Raw genomic sequence first — 21,424 nt, 5'->3', positions numbered from 1 at the left:
GTGCTAACGGTGCTCAAATGAAAAGAACAGGAATTATTGGGTATGGTTCTGATTCTAAGAAAGGGTTCTTGAGTTTCAAAAGTAGAGGGAACTTCCTTTCAGAACTGCCTTACTTGTAGTTTTGGTTTGCTGTAGTATATATCAGGGATTTCATTTTGCATTGGTATTTGATTGTCAAGTTCTACTTTCCATTTTGTATGTGTGCTCTGTGAAATGATTTATGTCCACGTGTTGCCATATCACTTTATTTCCTGCAAGCTTTTAATTTTTCTGCTGTTTTTCATTTGAGCAATGGTCAGCAGATCTTCATCAGGAAGAATTAAATGGTAAAATTATGTTATTTTGTGCATTGTAAGCAAATAAATATTTGTTATAATTCTTGATCCTTGAAAGTTTATATGAAAAACAACTTGTATAACTTCCTTTAAGAAATACATCTGCTATTGACATGCTTATTATTCCCCCGGTTCTTATGTCACTGAAGCAAAGATAGGCAATAGATATGACAGCATACGGAGAAAATCAGACCTTTCATTTTAACAGAAGGGAGATTTAATAATGGCAGAAACACTGTCATTCTGTATGCTGATAAGCTCCCAGCCCTCCTATGGAATATAACAGAAGAAATGCACAAAATTCCACAACAGCATAAAGGTACTGTTGGGTTGCCTCTGTTTCTTGTACAATTGAAATATCTAGACTGAAAAACAAATTGCTGCTTATCAGATCTGAGAGCTCCAGCTCTGTGCTAAAAATAATGAGAAGATAGAGCTGTTAGTATTTTTGCGTGACTTTATGGCTGGGTTTGGAACAGATGTATTTTCCACTGGTGCCTCATTTTCACACAAATTCACCAGACCCAAAGTTTGATGTTCTTGCTGTTCATCAGTTGATGTAGAACACAGAGGTATTATCTGCTTGTTATTTATTAGTAGCAGGTTACTAATCTTGACTGACATTTACAGTGATACAGTTACGGACTGTTAGTTGGATGCTTGAATATTCCAAGAATGTGCGCTTTTGAAATAAAAGAGTTCTAGGTATGTGCTTTCATTGAGTTCTTCTCAAGTTGTTCTTCTCTTCCTCCCTCTTTCCGTAAGCATTCTCTGAACTTCCCAGATGTGCTTTCCTCTCTTGCTTGTCCTTGTTAGATGAATTCCTGCACATAAGACTATTCCTTTTCTTTTTGGTGATACCATCTTCCTATTTTTGGACATTCCTTATCTAGAGTGATCTTATTTCCACTTCCAAAGCTTTTTGCTGTGACCACTCTGCTATAGACAGTGTACAGTTATGGACTTGCTAATAGACATGAGAAGTACTGCAGTTTTATGTACGTGAAGATAGAGATAGCATTTTACTCAGTTTCAAGATTTCTAACTCCCCCTCTCCGCTCTTGCTTAAATAGCTTTCCCAACCAGAAGAAAAACCTTCCATGATAAAGATTTGCAGTAAAATTTCAGGACTTGGCAACAGTGTAAGATGATTATCCATCTGCTCAGTACTTCCTCCTTCACTGTTCCTAGCATTACTAACATTTCAGAATTTTTTTTTTTTTTTTTTTTTTTTGTTCTAAACAGACAAGCTGTCTTTTTTTTCTTTTTTGTCTGAACTAAAAATAGGAAGTGCCAGATTTTAAGTGTTAATTGCATCTTCTTGATAAATGTATTTTCTCATAATGGATGATCTGCACTTATCCATATGTTTTCATATTTATGCTTCCCCACCCTGTCCAGTGTATATATAAAATATAATCAGAACTATATAATTGACTTATAAGGTAATCCTAAGTCTTGAGTATGTACGTATTTTTTACTTCAACATTCTGATGTCTCAGAACTATTTAGCCATACATTTTATCTGTGATAGTATTGCAGAACTAATGATGGCTAATAGAAGGAAAAAATAAAAGGTGTCAATATTTTTGAAGGTGGGTTTTTTTGTTGCTGTTGTTTTTGGATGCTTTATGATTTAGAATCAAACAGGGTAACATTCACAGACTAAAAGAATTACATTTTGTTCATGTTAAAATCAGCACGGCAAACATTTTCATTCTTTTTTCCTCATTTTTCACACTATGCATTCATTTAGTAAATTCCAGATTTCTGAATTTGATAAGTTCTCTGACCAATATAGTTCTCAGATCACTTGCCTTAATGTTTTGCTGCTACTGTATATTGCCAGTGTTTCCAGTGAATTGAGTTTAATTATGCTTTTGTTATGAAATCACAAACCAGTAACGTCAATCGTGTAACGTTTTATCCATATAATTTTTCTTGCTGTTTTCATGTCCACTAATTGAAGGCAGAGGCTTGAGAGCTTTATAAAAATGTCTACTTGTGTGATTCACACTTTCTCTTGTTTAATCATGTCCTTTCTATGATTCCTTCTTTTTTTAATATCCCTAAAACTCAGTCTGTACTGACTAGCCTTCATATTGTTCATTATGTTTTCTGTGCTATCATCGTCTCTGACTTTTTTGCCAATGAAATTCTGTAATGAGAAAGGTAATCACTCTGAGTTGTAGGCTGATAGTATGCTTAGTACCTCTTGCCTTTGTTTTCAAGATTCAGTATGTTATTGTCCCTGAATTCCGGTTTCTCTCCATTTTGGTTACTTTCTGCCTCTCTTCCTCCCTTTGTATTGTCCTGTTACTGTCTGATTTTCTGTCTTGGCATGTATTACTTTTGGTTTCATTCTTCCCTTTTAGATTCTGTTTTACACTGTTTATTCTGTTGAGTCTCCTGAATTAGAGCAGGGTCCTGAGCAGTTGTTACATCACCTGAACTGCATTGTAAGCTTTTCAGAGCTGGTACTGCCATTTACTTGCCTGGAAAATATTAGTCTTCTAGTAATGACGTTAGTATGTATCAGGTACGTTTCCGTGATAATATTAAAAGTTGTTGATTGATTTGGATGATATGTGTATGTTTTAATAGTAGTACTTAATCCACTTTGTTTCATCTCTCTGCAGCCTACATCAGGGAAAGAGCCACTCTATTTTTATTGTTTATGTCAAGGATAGTAAGAGTATCAGATATAGCAGATTGGTTTCATTGCAGAAAGCAGACTTAATTATTCTGTTTCTCATAAAAATATTTTTTTCCTAATATTTTAAAAAGAAGCTGTGATAATAATGTTTCCTTGTTCATTGATGGATGCCCAGAAACAGAGATGTGATTAGCTTGTGTGTGATCCAACATTAGAGGAGACAGACCTGTTCTGCTAGTAGGGTGTTCAGAAATTTGTTTACTGGGAGCAGTGATGTTTCTAAACACTACTTTTCAAGTGTAAGAAAGGCTGTTAAGTGCGAAGCTAATGGGCACAGTCTGCCTGTTTCTTTTGTAGTTTTTGTCATAGCTTTCTTTTCCTCTTACCCCATTTGTCATGCTGTTATTCCTCATGTTTGCTGCCTTGTCTTGGGCTCTCCTGGTCCTTCTTGTCTGATTTGGAGACTTCCTGAACCAAAGTATGCATTTTTGTCTTGCTTTTTACACTTTGATCTCATCGTATTGCTCAAGTGTTCACTATTCCTGCATTCAATTTCTAGGCTGCACTTCCTCTTGACACCCCCTCGTATTTTCCAAATCATGTGTTGGCTCCTCATCAATGTTGTGTTCTCTTGTTTACTGTCTCAGCTCTCAGGAGAGTGACATCTTTGGCATTTCTGGCTGTTGTACAGGAAAGTAGCTCCACCGAGCACATGAAAGATGTGTTGCTTTTTAAAAATTATTATATTTTATTCATTGATGTTTTATTTCCCCCGTAAAGGGCTTATTGTTTTGGTCCAGTTTTAGGAAAATTTATTGAAGAATGTTAAAGGCATATGACTCTTGCCAAACTAATTTTTTTCAAAATGAAACTTGTATTATCTATGTTCCAACACTCAAGACTCAAGGGAAATTCACTGTCTTGTTTTTTCTTGCAAACTGTCTACATATGAACTAGAATCTATGCTAATGTAGAATCTTATTTGAAGGACAGAGTAAGGTGCAAGTAGGGAGAAGCTGTTTTCTATAGTTCTGACTCATTTTCAACCTTTACTAGAATGTGAATCAGATGACCTTCCTGTGACAGTACACACACTCATCATCCCATTTTATAAAGCGTGGTATTTCTGAATCTGCTACAGATAATTTGGATTGTGAAACTGATCATACCTTCTCTGTTTCTTTTTAAGATCTTGATTGAAAACAGAGTGTGACAATGTGGTATTTTCTCCTTGAATATGTGCATGCACTTCAACGTGCAGAAAATGTGTCACTGATAAGTGTGTATCAGCTAGCTACAAAGTGTAAGAGGTCAAGATGGAAAAACAAATTCAAGATAGAGTGTTTCAATAGGCTGTTGTCATTGTAATTACATTTTAATTGTTGTATTGATTTGTAGTATCATTAAAATTTGTTTTAAAAGATAGAAGCAATAATTGAGGATATTTATTGAAAATAAATTTTTACCTGAGGCACGTGGTTAACTTCTGCATGGGAAGTGCTGGCAGAATGGAGATACTAGAAATCTTAACTCTTGTAAATTGATAGTTCAGTGGTAATGGGAGTCAAATTGGGTTAAATTTTTATAAGCAAACAAAATGTTAGTGGTTCAAGAGTGATAATCTTGGAGATCAAGTCTTTATACCCTTTGTAATCTTTCTGGAAAAAGATGATCTGTTGGTAATCTTCATTTTCATCTTTCTGATGTTCAAGGAAGTGAACCAAAATGATATAATGGGGGGAAAAAAAAGCACTTCTATCCTGACTTCTTTACTGATGGAGTCTTATTAGAGCAGATTTTTTTTCCTCTAGATATATTTTACATTAATAAAGTTGTTCAACATGACAGAGTTCAGGTGTTGATTGCCTGTTATGCCATGGAATCTGCTTTAGGCTAACCTACTTCATGACCGAAATTCTTTGACAGAAAAAATAGGAGTGACGCTACTAAGGTACAGTTTGTACTTAAGTGGCAAATAGTCTTTGGAATCTAAAGGTGTCTTGTTGTCCTTTGATCATTATCTAGATTTCCCATATAACACTACATTTCATTCTGGGAGACAAGTCATCTACCAACCTGGAAAAAAAAAAAAAAATCTACAATGCATATATAGGATAGGGTGCCTTGGTAAAGGCCTTTTAGTCTGGGATCTTCAGACACAGTGTTTGTCACAGGTCTCTGTGCATGACTTAGAGGATTCTTAACTGGTTGTGTTTTCTGAGAAGTTAATAAACCTTAGCCTTTTGGCTTTCTGTTTTACACAGGGAACATTTGTAGGTGTGTAGTGATTGCTCCAGAACTCTCTTAAAGGCTAGTGTATTCATTCTCTCTCCTGTCTCGAATGTGGTTAATTTTTTCCTTTTACTTTCTTATATTGAGAAGCATACTTTTTCATTTAGAAAAGCAGCTATAAATTTGCTGTACCTTTCAAGTATCCTCTTTAGGGTTCTGTTACCCCAAGGACAAACCCCAAAAAGGAATTGTATACAGCAATTGCTTCTGGTTTTGCTTGATGGGTGTTTGAAAGGGACTTGTGTCACTGGCAGAAGAGTGAGAATGGAAGGTGTTTTCATGTTCCCTTTCATTTCATGCTATCACCTGTCACTTCAGATGGGAGTAGGTGGGGAAAAATAACTTCTGTGAAAGTGGAGAAAGTGTTTTACTCCAACTAATGAAATATTTGTCACTTGCCCTCAAAATAGGTTGGCTAACCATGCTTTTTCCAACTGTAAGAAAAAAAAAAAAAGGTACTCGCCTTGACCTTCAGTAAGTACTGGATGAAAGAAACCTGTAGCTATTAGGTGATGTTTTGCATCTCTAAAGAACTTTGTATGTAAATATTAATTGCTTTGTAGTCATGTCTGTCACTACTAAAACATGAATTCTGATGTGAAGGTGGCTATAAGTTATTTTGGATTTTTTTCATCCATTCATTTGTCTGTTACGTGTCTCTGCTTCTCTGTTGCTTTTATTGAGTATTTGTCTTTGTTGGTCTCTTTGCTTTGCAGCTGAGGAGTTCTTATCTCTAAGAATGTAATGAATTTGAAGTTGTGTTGTATTACACTGCTTCTGATCTCAATCATAAATTATAATCACATCTTCTCTTCTGAACAAGTGAGTCTGAAACACACTTCCATAATATTATGGTCCATTACCAGATATGGATGTACTTGCCTGATTTGAGTGCATGAACGGTGCCAAAAAGTTGGCAAGAACATGAAACTGAACTGGTGAAAAGGGGAAAGATCTTGGGGAATCAGTGAAATACAAGGATTGGTAGTTCTAAGGGAAGGAGTGAACACTTTTGTTTTTGTTTATGGTAGCATGCTTACATACTGGGTTAAACTGAGTTGGACTGTGGAACCTCAATGTTAGCAGTAAATACGTTGAGGAACAGAGATCCAGATTTGTTTTAATATGTATTTACAGTTAGAATGTGGAGAACAAATCAGTTTTCTAATGCAAGTAAGAGCCTGCTTTGTATTTTCTGTTGCTGCTCCATGTGTTTCTGCCTGCCTGTTATTTTACTTCTGTTAATTCTGTAAAAGCTTAGTAAGAGTTCATTTATACTTGTTTTTCTATATATATACCTTCTTTTTATTCTACAGACAACTTTATTTCTTTGAGTTGTATTTGGCCATGGGAATAAAAAAGGAGGAGTAGAAATCTCAGAGAAGAACAATCTATTCACTTAGAGGAAAATTGCCTACAAGTATGAGATGACTAAATTAACTTGTAGAAATGCAGTCTGAAAGCCTCAGAACTCATCCCTGTAACTTATGAGCACACTTTAACTTGTCAAGGAAAATTGATCTTTATAAATATCACTGTGAAAGTAATATTTAGGTAGAGACAAGGCATTTTAAAGTCTCCATAATGCTGGGATTTGGTTACATTATCTTTGTTGATGTTTGAGGGTGGGTTTTTTTTTTTTTTTTTTTTTTTTTTTTTTTTTTAAATATAGTATTTGTGTTTAGTGCCCATGCATCAAAATAGTTTGTTCTATGTTTGTTCATTCAGATTTTAGGGATTTTCTTTTGACTGTACATTTATTAGTAGTGGAGTCCTATAACAATTCTGGGGTTGGTCTTTTTGCATTCCTTTCCACTTTAATTAATATTAGCATAGTACTGTTTTATACTGCTACACTAGTTATGAGAAAATGAGGTAGTGAACAATGGCATTATTTAGGAAAGAAAAAATGGAATACTTATTTAAATACCTGTGTTTACAAACTTGTTTGTTAAAGAGTATTTATAGTCTTAAGTCTTACCATGAATAGGAAACAGAAGCAGATATTAAGTTTTAAAAAGCTGAGGAGATATATAAACATGTTTCCTCACAGTTTCAAATGTTTTAGATAGTGACAGATGCTTTGGACAATATATTTTATTTTTTTTCCAAGTATCTAGGTTAAAATAATCTCAGCTATATTCCTGAAGTCTGTCAATCTCCCAGCCTGGTAGTAGAATGAAATTATTTCATTCAAAAAAGGGCTAGTGAAAGAAGTTTGTTCTGTTACAAAAATAACTCATCGAACAAGCTACACTGTATGTTTAAAAGGCTGGAGTAATGCCTTTTTGAAAGCTGTCGCTGAGGCACTGAGCACCTACTGCTGAAAATGTAATTTTATGTGAGTAGAATTCATTTAATTGTAAAAGTAAAGCTCAGTGGATTAATCCAAGGAGGACAGAACATGGATGAGATATATTTTGGTGACAGGGATAATGTACACCTACAATTTCAGTCAGGAAGAGATGACGTCTCCATAATGGTATTAGGGATGATTTGTGTAATTTACATTACAATAAGTAGGAGAATTCATGAACAGCCTATTAAGGAGAGTATGTATAGGTGTTTAGGAGTGTTTTTTTTTTTTTTTTTTTTTTTTTCTGGAGTCTGCTCTTCATTATCAGAGTTCTGTCAACTTGACTCTGCTAAACTTAGAAACTGTGTGATTTCCTCCTCTTCTCTTCTTGAAGAACATTTTAAACGTGTATAGCTTGAATAGTTTGCTCACAGTATTTGTCATATTTTGCTTTTAGGCATTAAACACAAAATACTGCTGACAAACATTCAGTTAAAGTTACTTCATTAACTTGTACAGTGTGAGAATTAGTGAACATAGTGCATCAATTTCAGTAACATTTTGGGAAATCTGAGGAAGTGAAAATTATTGTTGTTTTTTTTTTTTTTTTTTTTTTTTTTTCTAATTCAAATCTTATTTGGGTATTACTTGGAGAACAGTGAACTGGTCTATCTACTAAGGCACCAACCTGTCCAGTAAAACTCATTGATTACGTGGCCAAAGAAACCATTTTTGACAAAGTGAACTTTTCTAAATAGCACAAGCAGTCATAGCAATGTTATGAACTAGATCTGAGTTGAATTAGGGTGCATCTTTTAGAACAGCTACTGTTTAAAAACAACTTTCAGTCTCATTTTAAATAATTATACAGTGATAGAGAATCCCCAGAACTCTTGGAAGGTAGTCTCACTGGGCTCTCAGACCAGTATAAACAGTTGTGCTGTTACCTTCACTGTTAGAAGGTAGTTCTGTGCTGTCTCTACTGCTTCAGGACTGAACATGGTTGCAGGAAAAACATCAAATGATAGAATGAATCACAGATGAAGGTGGGTGGGTGGGAAACAATCCTCTATCACATACAAAGGCTTCTGAAGTGATTACTAGTACTCAACAATAAAGGAAATCTATCTTAGAAATTAGGAGAACAAGAAGTCAATACATAGATAAATCAGTGACACAATTGCATCACGTATTTTGTCCAGTTGGGATCCCAAAGTCTCCTCTAGGAAACAGTGGAAATAAGAACGTAGAGAGTGTAACAGCAGGATGACTAACAGTTTTCACACAAAGCATAACTGAGGATACTATGAGTAGAATAGAATGGAGCTCTTCAGTCTGAAAGAAAAATGATGTGAGAACAGCTTGTTGTAGCTGTCTGTGAAATCTTGAAAGGATGGACATGGTGAAAACGAAATTGTTATTGTAAGTGTAAGAAGAGAGTACTGAATGAAGCTGACTGGCAGCAGATTCAAAACAGAGAAGGTGTTTTTTGTGTAATTTGTAATTAAGCCTTGAAAATTTGTTACAAGATCATGTAGAAGCTTAAAGTTTGTGCAGGTTCAAAAATGGACTGGAAGGTTATCTTATAAATAAGGCAGTGTCTCTGACTACAGAAATCCCTGAACCACGTATAGCTGGAGGCTGTCAGAGTGTTTCTGAATAAGTGTCACTCTTTGTATGCCTTATTCTTAGCCATCCCTAGACTTACACTGTTGGCGGTGCCCAACAATGTAGGTTATATTTTGGCTGTATAGAACCTCTGCTTTACTCTTGCATGACCTTTGTTGTGCAGTGTGCTTCTTCCTTCCCTGTTTGTCATCTGCTAAACTGAGAAATTAATGCTTACAGTTTGAGATGCTGTTTGTAAAAACAAAACAAAAACTAACAACAAAAACAAATGTTGGGTGATTACTTCCTGTTATTTTTCCTATTTTCAGTTGTGTTTTGCAAGCATGTTTACTTCACCATTGTTTAACATATAAGTTTTTATTAGGGGAGAAGCAAGTTGAATTCCATGTGAAGCTTACTGAAAAAATACTATCACATGGGACGAGTAAGGTTAATGTAGGCCCATGTGCTTGACATCAGTCCTGGGAGGTGGCGAAATGAAGAAGAATGGAAAAAATGATACAGAATCTAGTTAAAATTCAGAGCTCGGAAACAGGCCTTAATAGAACTAAGTTGATCAGAGACACAGTATTATCACAAAATGTCCAGAAGGAGCTGCTGCAGGTTCAGAGCTACTAAGAGCACGTGTTTGCATCTGCTGGAGTAAAGTTTTCCTGGGCAGATATTTTTTAACCTAACAGGCCTCTTTACAAAGCTTTTTGTATTGGCTGTGAAGGTATATAAGCCCTCTTACTTCTGTTAAGTCCCAGTTCATATCAATAGAGGGCTGAACATCTTTTCTCTGAGTGTCCTCCCTTGTGACTATAAATTGTTGTAGCCTGACCTCACTCTGCAAAATAGACTGTGTGTTTATTCTGCAACAAAAAGGTAGAAATATAACTAGTATTGGTTAGTTTTACTTTGTGGAAGATGTCTCTTTACACCTGGTTGAATTCTTTTGGCTAATTACAGGTTTGATTGACAAATACACTGTGTAATTACTGTAGACATTTTGCTCTTTATTTCAGGGCAAGCTGATGTAATAATTGGTAAGAATTTATATGGATTAAGAATGAGAGTTCACTGATCTTGAAAATCACAAGTGGGAATAATGAATGGCAGCATTTCTGTTGGAGACCTGAAGGATTTAGTGGGAGTCCTACTATAATTCATAGTTTCCATTCACTGTCAAAACATTATTGAGAAAATCACTAATGAGCATATTAGTAAGTGATAAACAATAAGAAAAGTACATTCAGACGCAGCATCAAAGTTTTCCAATATACCACACCCATTTAAACAGGGGGCTTAGCCAGTGACTTCTTTTTTAGGTAGAAAAAATGCAAAATAGGAATCTCACTGAGCAGGTCTTAAAGGAGTGAGTTTAGAAAGTTTTGTGTACTCTTTAACAATCCAGCACAAATTTCTAGTAAGGTGCTGTGATAAAACAAGATAGCTCAGTTTCTTATGTCGGTAATTGTTTGGATTCTTTTTGCTCACATGTATGGTTTTGATGAGACTATCCAAGGCACATTTTCAAATGTTTAAAGTGCTGGCAGTACTAAAATACTCACTTAATACAGTTTTTCTAGGGTTGAAAAAATCTCTTGGATTAGTAAAGTTAATGTAAGGACAGTTACGTACTCCTCATGAAAAGACTGAAATGCGACAATAAATATATTTAAGTGAAAGGAACAGTCAAGATATTGAAAGATTTCTGATTCAAAAGAAACAATTAGAAGCTGAAGCAATAGAAAAAGAAATAGAAATTTGATATTCAGTGGTAACAGTGAATCCTGAAATAGGTTTAAAAAAATTCTTTTAATGATATGAGAACAAAAGAAATTTGAATTAACACCATTTTTCAATAAAAACAGACGCTTAACGTAAATGTGTATAGATTTGTAGATTTAGATTTAACCATGGAAAGGCCTTACGAATTGTTGAAGTAGATGATAATAACAGTAACTGTTCTGGGGCATGTACTGATCATAGGAGGTTCTTATTGTATTCTGACAATAGGCTATTGGTTCATTTTTTCCTGATGCTTACTTTCCCAAGATAGAAAGATTTTTTTTTTTTTTTTTTTTTTTTTTTTTTTTTTTTAGTGTCTTTAAAACAGGTGATTTTTGGTCTAAATCAAAATTATCTTGAAAGGTTTTGGCTGTTTAGGATTTTCACGTAAACTTTTTTGTCAATGTAGTTTCATTTAGTAAAACTGGTTGCATTGATATGAGTAGAATTCACAAATTGTAGTTTTCTAAACTGTTATTAAATGCCACATGAAGGGGGATCACTTGTATATCTCCTCTTATTTCCTTTTATTTACCCAAGCAAACTAAGCAATTTGCAGCTCCATGCAATATGTTTTCTCAGGCTTTTGCATGGTTCTCTTAAAGACTTTCTGGAAAACATAATCTGCCTCCAAGCCTGTGCTGCTACTCGCTGAATTCTTTTAAATCAACAAGGAGCAGTTTGAACTTTTGGTTTGTGTATCATTCTCATAAGTTTTCTGAGTCTCATTAAACCTTGCAACATCACTTCATTATTCCTATTGAACTAGTTGGGATGAGGGTCTAATGTGTATCTGTCACATGTGCTGTTTTGCTGAGAAGTGCACTATATAGGCAATTGACTGTAGTTATTTTTTGGCATGGTTTAATCGTTACACATAGATGAGAAGAAAAGATTTTGCTATCAGATGTCTAGTGATCCTAACAAGTGATTGCAGTGAAAATGGAAAATATTAAATCAGTGCTTTCAGATTAGGTACTTTGATACAGTTACACTATATTATATTTTGGAAAAAAATATATACTTTCTGGTTGCATGGCAGCTTAGGATTTGGAACTTGGCAATGAACGTTTATGCTCAGGTAATACATTTGGATTCTTGTATTTTTGAAGCTGCGTGAGAGGAATGATATGCTGAAAATGAATACAGCATTTTTCATAAATTAGAAATTATTAAGTGCATCTGAAAAGAATTGGAGATCTTTAATGCCCTTTTCTTTTAGAAATATTACACAGTTTTATACAGACTTCTAAAGCTTTCCATTTGCTCTTTGAAAATCTTTCTCACGTTTTCATATCAGAGACCTTAAGAAACCTCAGCTGCAACTGTTCAGAGGTTTCTAAAACACTACATTTTGAATAAGCTTTTTGAGAGCTTTATTGAATAATAACCTATTTTTTCTTAAATAAGCACGTTGTCTAGCTGTTAGTAAACATGATAAAGAATACCTTTTGCAAAAGAGGGGGCTAAAAGCCATGTGCAGCATCCAGCATTTCCTCTATGAAAGCAGTAACTGGAGAATCAAATAATGAGTTATGTTATTGCTCTCTTTTACTGCCAACTCTGAACCAGGTTCAGTAGACACAAAGCTGTCTTCTGAAATCAACCGATTAAAAACTATATTGTATTGGCTGCTTGTTATAAGTGTTATAAGGTTTGTCAGCTTGAGCTCTGGAAGTCCTGAATTGATGTAATTGAAACCCAAAGCTGATATTGCTCTGTTATGCACTGTAAATAACCTACTTTTTAGCTATTGTTTCTTTTTCATTGTATCTTAGGTTAGAGGCTTGTTGTATAGGCGCAGTGAGGAGGCAGGGAGAACTCTTGCTGAATTGTTTTAGCATGTGAAGGGAGGCACAGCAGGAAAAAAAAAAAGAAAAAAGAAAATGGTTTTGGAGATGTTAGAATTTTATTTGGCTGTTTTGGAAGGAGCAGTTAACAGTACTTAGAAAAGGGCTGAAACTGGAGACACCCAGAGGTGTTGGAGTTGTCAACAGTAAAATGGAAAAGTGTTTCCAATAGTGGGAACTTCTCTGCTTGTAGTTAAAAGATGTGGGCTTGAATGTTTAGAGGATATGAAGCTTTTTCTTTCCCCCTCTTCCCTATCATGGCAGTCGTGGGATCTTGGAGAAGGAATTTGAGATGTATGAAATATTCTAAAGTAATACACGAGATGACCCATCTGCTGCAAAGGCTCTTTAGTTTACCTTTCCTGGTAGGAACATCAGCATTTTGAGAGAACACTGTTGGCTTATGAATTGAGAGAAAGTTCTGCATAGCATCAAGTTCTGGTTTTCAGTCTCGAGGTGCTCTATCATGGCATGCACACTTATATGCCACAGCACTTGGTAAAATTTATTTGTGCATTACTGGAGGGTTCAAAAGAGTTGGCAGTGAATGGTGAATTAGTCTGTCTTCTAGTAAGCCACAGGCAAGGCAGAGACTATTTTAATAAGTTAGAAAAATGTAAGAAGAGAAAAAAACAGGAAAAGGGTTGATGGGTAAAGTAAAGTATTAAGTAAAGACATGCTAAATAGCATAGAAGGAAGTTGTGTAGAGAGAAGTAGAGGAGAGGCATTTTAAATAATGCTGGAAATAGGAATGTTGCATCTTAGTAAAGAAAAAGGCATGAAGCCAGTAAAAGATAGTATGAACGAAGATGTAGGTTTTTAAAGCTGATAAATACAGAATCGACCAGTGTGATGGTAAAGTTGTGCGTTGAACAGTACAAAGCTATTTATGCTTTTTCAGTTCTAGAGGGTGAGCTTTTTTTGTGCCTGTGAGCACACACATCTTTCTCCATGACTATTAAATGTAGCCTTTTGACTAACAGATGCTGTATTTATTTTTCAAGCTCTGCTACGTGTTAGTATCTCACCCTAAACTGTTTTGCAGGTTTTTTCCACATACAATTATTGTCCATGTGGATTATGTAGTGGGTGTTCCAAATGAAGTGAAGTGACCTGAACCTTTCTTTTTGTAGTTTTACTGTGGCACTGGTGTCCAGTCTTCATACTGAAACTATGTACACACTGCCTTGAAATGTATTACTGTGGTGCTGCTTCCTTATTGTGCTGTGTCTATAAATCAACATTAATCAATACTAGTAGCTTTATTTAATACAAATGGTGATTTATTTTCCTACAATAAAAGATAACCTTTAACATATTAGTGCTGTGATGTAAAATGCTGTTTACTTTGCCAGATTAAATAGATAATGAAGTACAGTAAATGCTTTTAGCTAATATTAACAGAAATGTTTCATTTTATTATTATTTTTTTCTCAAACAGCCATGTACATATGTAGTAATATTTCAAAGGATTTGAATCTTAGAAACTGTTTCACTCCAGTACAAATCAGGAGAAAATGCATTTAATATTCTTCCTTTAAATAACCATTATAGTAAAAGACAACTGTTATTTGAGCAGCACAGGAAATCTAAGAGCATGGAGTATTTGTCATGAAAGGATTTGAACTTCAGTATCAGTCTAAAGAAATTTAAATCCAGTGAGTTATTGCACTTACATTGAAGTATATATTCATGTAATCAACAATTTAAGCAGCATTTGAAATGAAACTTACCTAGGAGATACAGTTGACTGAAGCTTTATCTATGCTCTGTCAGAATATACTGAGGCTCACTCAGCAGATAGGAAGCTTTCTTCAATTTGAAATGCATTATGCACTCTCGTTTTGTGATTTCTTTTTCCACAGCGTCTTGTTCACTGCTGCTTCATCTTGTGGTGTTGGTCATTTCCAATTTATTTCCAGGTATCTCCAATATTTGATATCTTCCATGCTCAGCATTTTCTATTTATTCTGCCTTAATCAGGCAACAGAAAATAACCTGTGAACTTTGCAGCTTTAAAATCTTCTTTTTTGTCTCCCCCCCTCAGACAAAAGGAAAAAAAGAGGCAAATGCACTGACTTCAGCTAACTCGAGTGTTCAGTACCCATTAAAAATTCATTTAAAGATTCATTTAAAGATTTAGCATCCAGTAAATTCCATCTGTTTCCTGTCGATGATTCCAACACTGAAAAGTTGGAATGCATGCTTCGGTAGCCTCCACGTTTTATATTTTTGTAGGCAAAACGTAGGATCAGTAGACTTCGTCTTAACTTTTAACCCATGCAGTGTTATTCTGTGAAGGATGATGAAGGTCTGCCTCTCTCAGCTCCTTATGCTTCTGTCAGACACAGATGTGAAATGCTGCTTTAGAACAGAGGGAGAAAATCCCGAAGGGTGTAGTGTTTTGTCATCTCTCAGGACAGTGAGCACGCATGGCATCAATGAGTAGCAAGATATGAGCTATTCAAATCAGTCAGTGAAAATTGACAGGATGATGCTTTCATGCATAATAAACCCATTAATTATTTCTTCTGATGGACAGCAGTGTCTACAAGAGGAAAAAAGAAAAAAAAAGCAGATAATAATACTAAATTTGATAGGTACTCAACGTTTGTACAGCTTTTCATCAAGAAATTAATCTAGGAAAAAAAAATGTAGATTTTTTGGGGGAGTCTAATCAGGTAAAATGGACTAGAAATTTTTTGGTATGTTAGATATCATACATGAGGGTAAAAACTACATTCAAGTTAAGGTTGATTAGTAGCTAGCTTTTATGGAGCTTATTTTTTATAAAGGTTTTTTTGTTTGTTTGTTTTGAAAATGTGATTTGTACTTTGCTTCATGTAGTTGGGGAACCTGGTTATAGTTCTGTGATTTTTCATTTATAACTTACAGTATGGATTAAACCTGCACATTCCCCGGAGTTTTATTGTCATCTCCTTGTTCCTGAAACCTTAATTCTTTAAGGGAGTTTTTGGAAGGACTGCACTTGTGAAAAAGATGTTCAAATTCATTGCACGTTTTGTGTTAAACAGCGGCCTTTTGTCTTACAAAACCACTTGCATTTAGATTAGAAATTTAAATTGTCTGATTTAATGTTAATTAATTGTCTGATTTAATTAACCCCTTTCTTGAGACTAATATATAGGAAATTATACATATTTTGAAAAACTCACTTTATCATAGTGTAAGCCCTTTATACATCTGTCCTAGGAGTATGGGTAAAATCTTATTTACCTTACCGGCGTCTGGGGCAACATATACTGACTGTAGGGAAGTAATACAACATTTGGAACTTCTCCAAATTATCTTCATCTTCCTTGTAATGAAGCAGTGCAGAATGTCTGGATATAGGGTAGGGTTTTTTTTTGGTTTGATAATCTCACTCCTGACAAAGTCCAAGCCTAGTAGCACATGATGGCTGTAACTTTAAATCTAAGTTGTCAATCTTGTCCCTTTTGATCAGCAGTTAAGTTGCCAAGGATACAATGCGTACATGATGTAAAGTCCATGCTGAAAGCAAGGAATGAGGCATACTCATACTCTGAAATAATATTAACGCTTTCCATCTCATGATTAAGCATATGGCGCAAATCTGGAGTTGACAGCCTAACTAGAGCTGAATGCGTCCAAAATTTATTAGGATATTTGAGGAAGGTACTGATTGTTATGAAACTCTTCCAGATAATTGGAATATGTAGTCATTGCCCTCAAATTGTCTCCTTTTTGTAAATTCCAGTGCAGAGTACTCAAGTGTCTACTGTGTAATTGTCCTTTACAGGACAATTTTACAATTTTACTACTTTACAGTAGTCTTGAAGTGTAAAGTAATTGAGCTTTTCTTATAGACACACCTGTGGACGTACATTCTTGATGTATGAAACCTCTATTTTATTTTATTTTTTCTCCTCTTAGAAGGAATTGAATCGCCTGGAGATGAGGTTAAATTGGATAAAAGCAGCCTATTGAGAAGTTTAGGAGGTGGCAATGATTCTGGTAGCTAGGTATAAGGCCTGAGTCTAAGGCCAAGGAGATGTTTAGTGTTAAGAATTCAAACTCCTAAAATTTTCAATGTTGAATGTGGCACAAAAAAGAAAAATTGTGTTTTCAGCTTGGTACTCTGAAAATCTTTTTTCTTTGGTCGAGTTACAACAGGAATAAGTTGTATGTGAGTTACTTATATATAGGATATGAGTAATATGTCCAGTGGAGAGTGTTGTAAGTGGCAAAAATTTCAAACATGCATAACTGTAAACTCCTTAGTGCCTGTATTTTTTCTTGTGACTGGTTGTATAGTAACTGACAATCTGCACTGTAATTCATGCTTAATTCTAACAGAATTCGGTTATCTTGCACTCACAGAATGGCGTGATGAAGGATTTTGTATACGAACATAAGGTCAGTTAAGACTTCAATTCTCATACATTCAGGGTAGGAATAAGAAATGATAGGGGACTGTGTGCATCACTTCACTTGGTTGACAGCCATCCAGTTTTCTACATTAAGTTCTCACTACAAAAAAGTGAATGTTATTATGTAGTGAAGACTAGTCCTATACTTCTTGAACGGACAGCTGTTTCGGTTATCTTTGGGTTTTTCACTGGTATTAAGCAGAAACGCTTATGAATGTACACGAATAGCCAGAAGCCTCAAAATTACTACTAAGTAGCTTTGAATAGCAACGCATTGAAACAATGCACCTGAAAATCAAATGTAAAGTGAATAATATTTGTTTTGAGAGTATTGCTTTTTAGGTGTTGCATAAGAATTGAGCAAAGAAATAATACTTGACAAAAAAAATGTTTTCAGTTTTTAATGTGTGTGAAAGCTCGCTGAAATTTAGTGGCAATCTCAAGGAGATTTGAGATTTTATAGCGTCAAAGATGATAGATTTTAAACAGTATAAAGCTGTGCACTATGATCTGCACTCGACTTCCACATATGATTAATATTGATAGATTCTTCAAGTATAAAAGTCCTTATTTCCCCCTGCATAGAAGTCATTAAACATATCATGAAAAACTTTTTTCTAATAAAACTGAATGATCAGCAAATGCATAACTCAGTGAAATGGTTCTGAAAATTACTCTGCGTGGAACAGCTGATGTTAGTACTGCAAATAAATTTGAAAAATATTCAAAGAATGCGTGCTCTTAGGGAATACTTCTAAACGTTTTCCTTTTTTGAGTATCATGTTGTGTACTTATCATTTACCTGACAAAAGGCTATGTAAATCAAGATCCTGCTCTTACCTTTTTTGCTGAATGTTATCATTCAGTGTTTATAGACCTGTATTACTATCTGTTCCACACAAGTTGATAACTACAGTAGTCACTTTTCAGAGAAAAAAGGTGTATTTACCAGAATTCAAAAATTGCTGAAGAACTTATGTTCCAAAGAGAATGTCTTTGTTGTTGATTCTTCTTTGTAATTATCTAATTACAAATCTCTAATTCTCTTTCATTGGTGGATGATGTGGATTTTTCTTTCTCCACTTAATTATATTCACCTGTAGAACTGTGAAACATTCAGTGATAGAATACATTTACAAAAAAAAAGTAATATATGTTTATGTAAGTGAAAATGGTCTTCAAAAGTTAAAATTTTTGTTACAAATTAGATGATTAATATTAGAGTAATTTCTAAGTGAAAGTTAAAAACATGGAAACCTGAATCTTAAAATTATTTTGAGTTCAACAGGAGTATCTGCTTGCTCCCAGCGAAAATAAGAACTTGTATTTTCATTAAAAGAGTATGTTCTTCGTAAAATGGAGCACAAGTTTTGCCCCGTCAGGCATCTGAGGGCTTTGTTTAAAAGAGTTAAGTTTGGGTTATCAAGGTTAGATTTGAGATTGGGTGACTTTAAGATGAAATCCTTGTAGAAGAGAAGCAAATAATTTCTCCACTTGTATAATGGAAGTATTGTTATATGTACTTGGACAGAAATGTATAATAATGAGGATTGTAACATAATTTCTAGGACTTGATTTTATTTCTACAACATTTTGTTGGAAACTTGGTTCAGTGAAGTTTCACTAGGAAAATTCTTGCAATTAAAATGTAAAACGTTTTAGATTTTTTGAGACAGGTAATTCAAGTGCAGATTTTAGTTAACATGTTTTATAAATTAAACTTAATGTATTATTAGAATGAGTGCCTCATGTTTTTTTCATTATTTAAATTTTAGAATCACTTAAGTTTTCTGCTTTCGTCTCATTACAGAACCAGCAAGAATACATGATTTTTTTAAAAAACAAATACATGGCCCTCTATTCAAACACATTTTTATTAATGGATAATAATTTGTGAACATGTATGATACAGTCTCATTTCATACTGTGAACTCCACTATTGAGGAGTGAACATTTTTGCATAACAGTGTTTTTGTATCTGGTGACTATGTGCTAAGCAGATGCTGTCTAGGTATCTTGTAACTCCATCTGTTTCTTTAGGCTATTAATGTTTGTGTGCATCAGGTGGAATATGACCTTGCATTTCATTTGTCTTAAATTTTACACTGACCTGGAACACACATACATCTGTATTAAGGCAAGTTTTGCAGCTGGATTGCTTATTGTGAGGGTAGGAATGGTAATATTGTGAACACATATTGTGGAAGAGTTTTTTGGGGGTGGTATCAAGAATTAAGTATTGCTTATGTTCGCTCTGTCTTGCCCAACTCGATCCTTCTAGTTGCCATAACAACTTCATAACAGCAGAGCATTTGCTGCTGTACTTAACTTTGTCTCAGCGCTTCCATTATAAGCTACTGTTTTCAGGAATTTGTAATTAATCCACTGGCATAAAAATGACACACAGTAAGCCTATGTAATTGATTTTAGTGTACACAACAAAGTTACTGCAAAGATGCTATTGTTTGATCTCTGATGCCATGCATAAAATATGAAAAAAACAAAAACCCTCTCAAAACAATATTCTTTTTTTAAGAGAAGTAGCAAATATTTTTTAGTCTAAAACTTAATTTTTATTGGTTCCCATCTGCCAGAGGTATAAGAATCAACGTGTTCTACAATACCATGATGCTCTATCATGACTGTATCCAGCTAGACCCGTCTGTTCTTGTTAGCTAAAAGTTTAGTGTGAACAAGGTGCTTTTCTGGGATGTATGAAAAATATAACCTCTCTAGTAAGATAATTCAATATCTCACTAAGAAATAATTCTGACATTTGATTACTTTCATAATTAATTACATTACCAGATGGATCTTACGTGATTTTCCCTTGTTTATATGAATCCATGTTGACTACTCCTGATAACCTTCAGGTGAGGCTGAGTGGCCTGTAGTTTCATAGGTCTTCATGCCCTTTTTGAAGACTGGAGTGACAATGTCTTTTCTCCAGCCTTCAGGCATCTCTCCTGTTTTTCATGTCCTTTCGTAGATTAGATAGAGGATGGTTCGGCAGTCATTTCTGGCAACTCCCTTGGTGCTCATGGATGCATCCCATCAGGGCCCATGGATTTGTGCACATTGAGTTTGTGGAGATGATCTCTAACCAGGTCCTCCTTGACTGAGGCAAAGTCTTCCTTTCTCCAGACTCTGTCTTACCTCCATGGTCTAGGATTCCCAAGGCACATTCTCTTCTGTAAAGACTGAAGCAAAGGTGTTCAGTAATTCCGCTTTCTCAGTGTTCTCTGTTACCAGGGCAATCACCTCATTCAGGCCTCTATTTTCCCAATTTTTCCTTTTGCTATTGATATACTTAAATAAGACCTTCCTGTTGTCTTTGACCTCCCTTAGCAGACTTAATTCCTGAGCCTTAGCCTTTCTTGTTGCATCCCTGCATGCACTACAGCTTTTCTATGTTTTTCCTCAGTGACTAGAACCTTTTTCCAAATTCTGTAGACTTTCTTCTTCCATTTGAGTTTTTGCATAGTTTCCTTGCTTATCCGTGTATGTCTCCTGCCACCTTTGCCTGATTTCTTACGCTTAGAGATGGAGCAGTATATAGCTTGGAGGAAATGGTGCTTGAATGTTAACCAGCTCTCTTGGACAACTTTACATTCCAATGCTCTAACCCACAGGGTATTTCCAAGTAGATACTTGAAGTGGCTGCAGCTGGCACTCCTGCAGTCCAGAGTTGCATTTCTACTTATTGCCTTGTTTCTACTATGCAGGATACTGAACTGTACTTTATTGTGGTTGCTGCAGCTAAGTCTGCCCCCAACCTTTACATCCCCAACTGGTCTTTTTTTTGTAAGCATGTGGTCCAACAGCACATCTCTCCATGTTAGCTCCTCTGCTGCATGTATCAGAAAGTTATCAACAGTGCTCTGCAGGAACCTCCTGAGTCTGTATGCTTAGCTGTATTGCTTTTCCAGAAGATATCAGGGTGATTGAAGCCCCAGACAAGAACTAGTACCTCTGATCATGTAGGTACTTTCAGCAGTCTGGAGAAGATTTCGGTGACTTCCTTCTCCTGATCAAGGCAGCCTCGTAGTAAACACCCCACAGTGGTGTTACCTGTGTTAGCCTGCCATGTAATTCTCATTCATAAGCTCTCCTTTTGTTCGTCATTCATCTCCAGGTGGAGCTTGATTCATCTCAGTTGCTCTCTCACATAACGATCAACT

General features: G+C 35.2%; 2 protein-coding genes across 3 annotated transcripts in view; one reads left to right on the top strand and one right to left on the bottom strand.

The window, feature by feature from the left end:
- CHRM5 (cholinergic receptor muscarinic 5) overlaps nt 1–16,141 on the bottom strand; it is a 48,280-nt gene extending 32,139 nt beyond the window's left edge. The window contains exons 1-2 of the mRNA XM_072337851.1: nt 16,069–16,141; nt 14,565–15,379 (exon numbers count right to left, since the gene is read on the bottom strand). The gene's annotated coding sequence lies outside the window, so the exon portion shown is untranslated. The remainder of the gene's footprint in view (nt 1–14,564; nt 15,380–16,068) is intronic.
- The window catches only part of AVEN (apoptosis and caspase activation inhibitor), a 77,539-nt gene that overhangs the window by 26,135 nt on the left and 29,980 nt on the right, over nt 1–21,424 (top strand). The window lies entirely within an intron of this gene.

The sequence above is a fragment of the Excalfactoria chinensis genome, chromosome 5 (assembly GCF_039878825.1).
Source record: "Excalfactoria chinensis isolate bCotChi1 chromosome 5, bCotChi1.hap2, whole genome shotgun sequence".
Taxonomy (NCBI): Eukaryota; Metazoa; Chordata; class Aves; order Galliformes; family Phasianidae; genus Excalfactoria; species Excalfactoria chinensis.
This window is presented reverse-complemented; position numbering and strand designations above follow the sequence as displayed.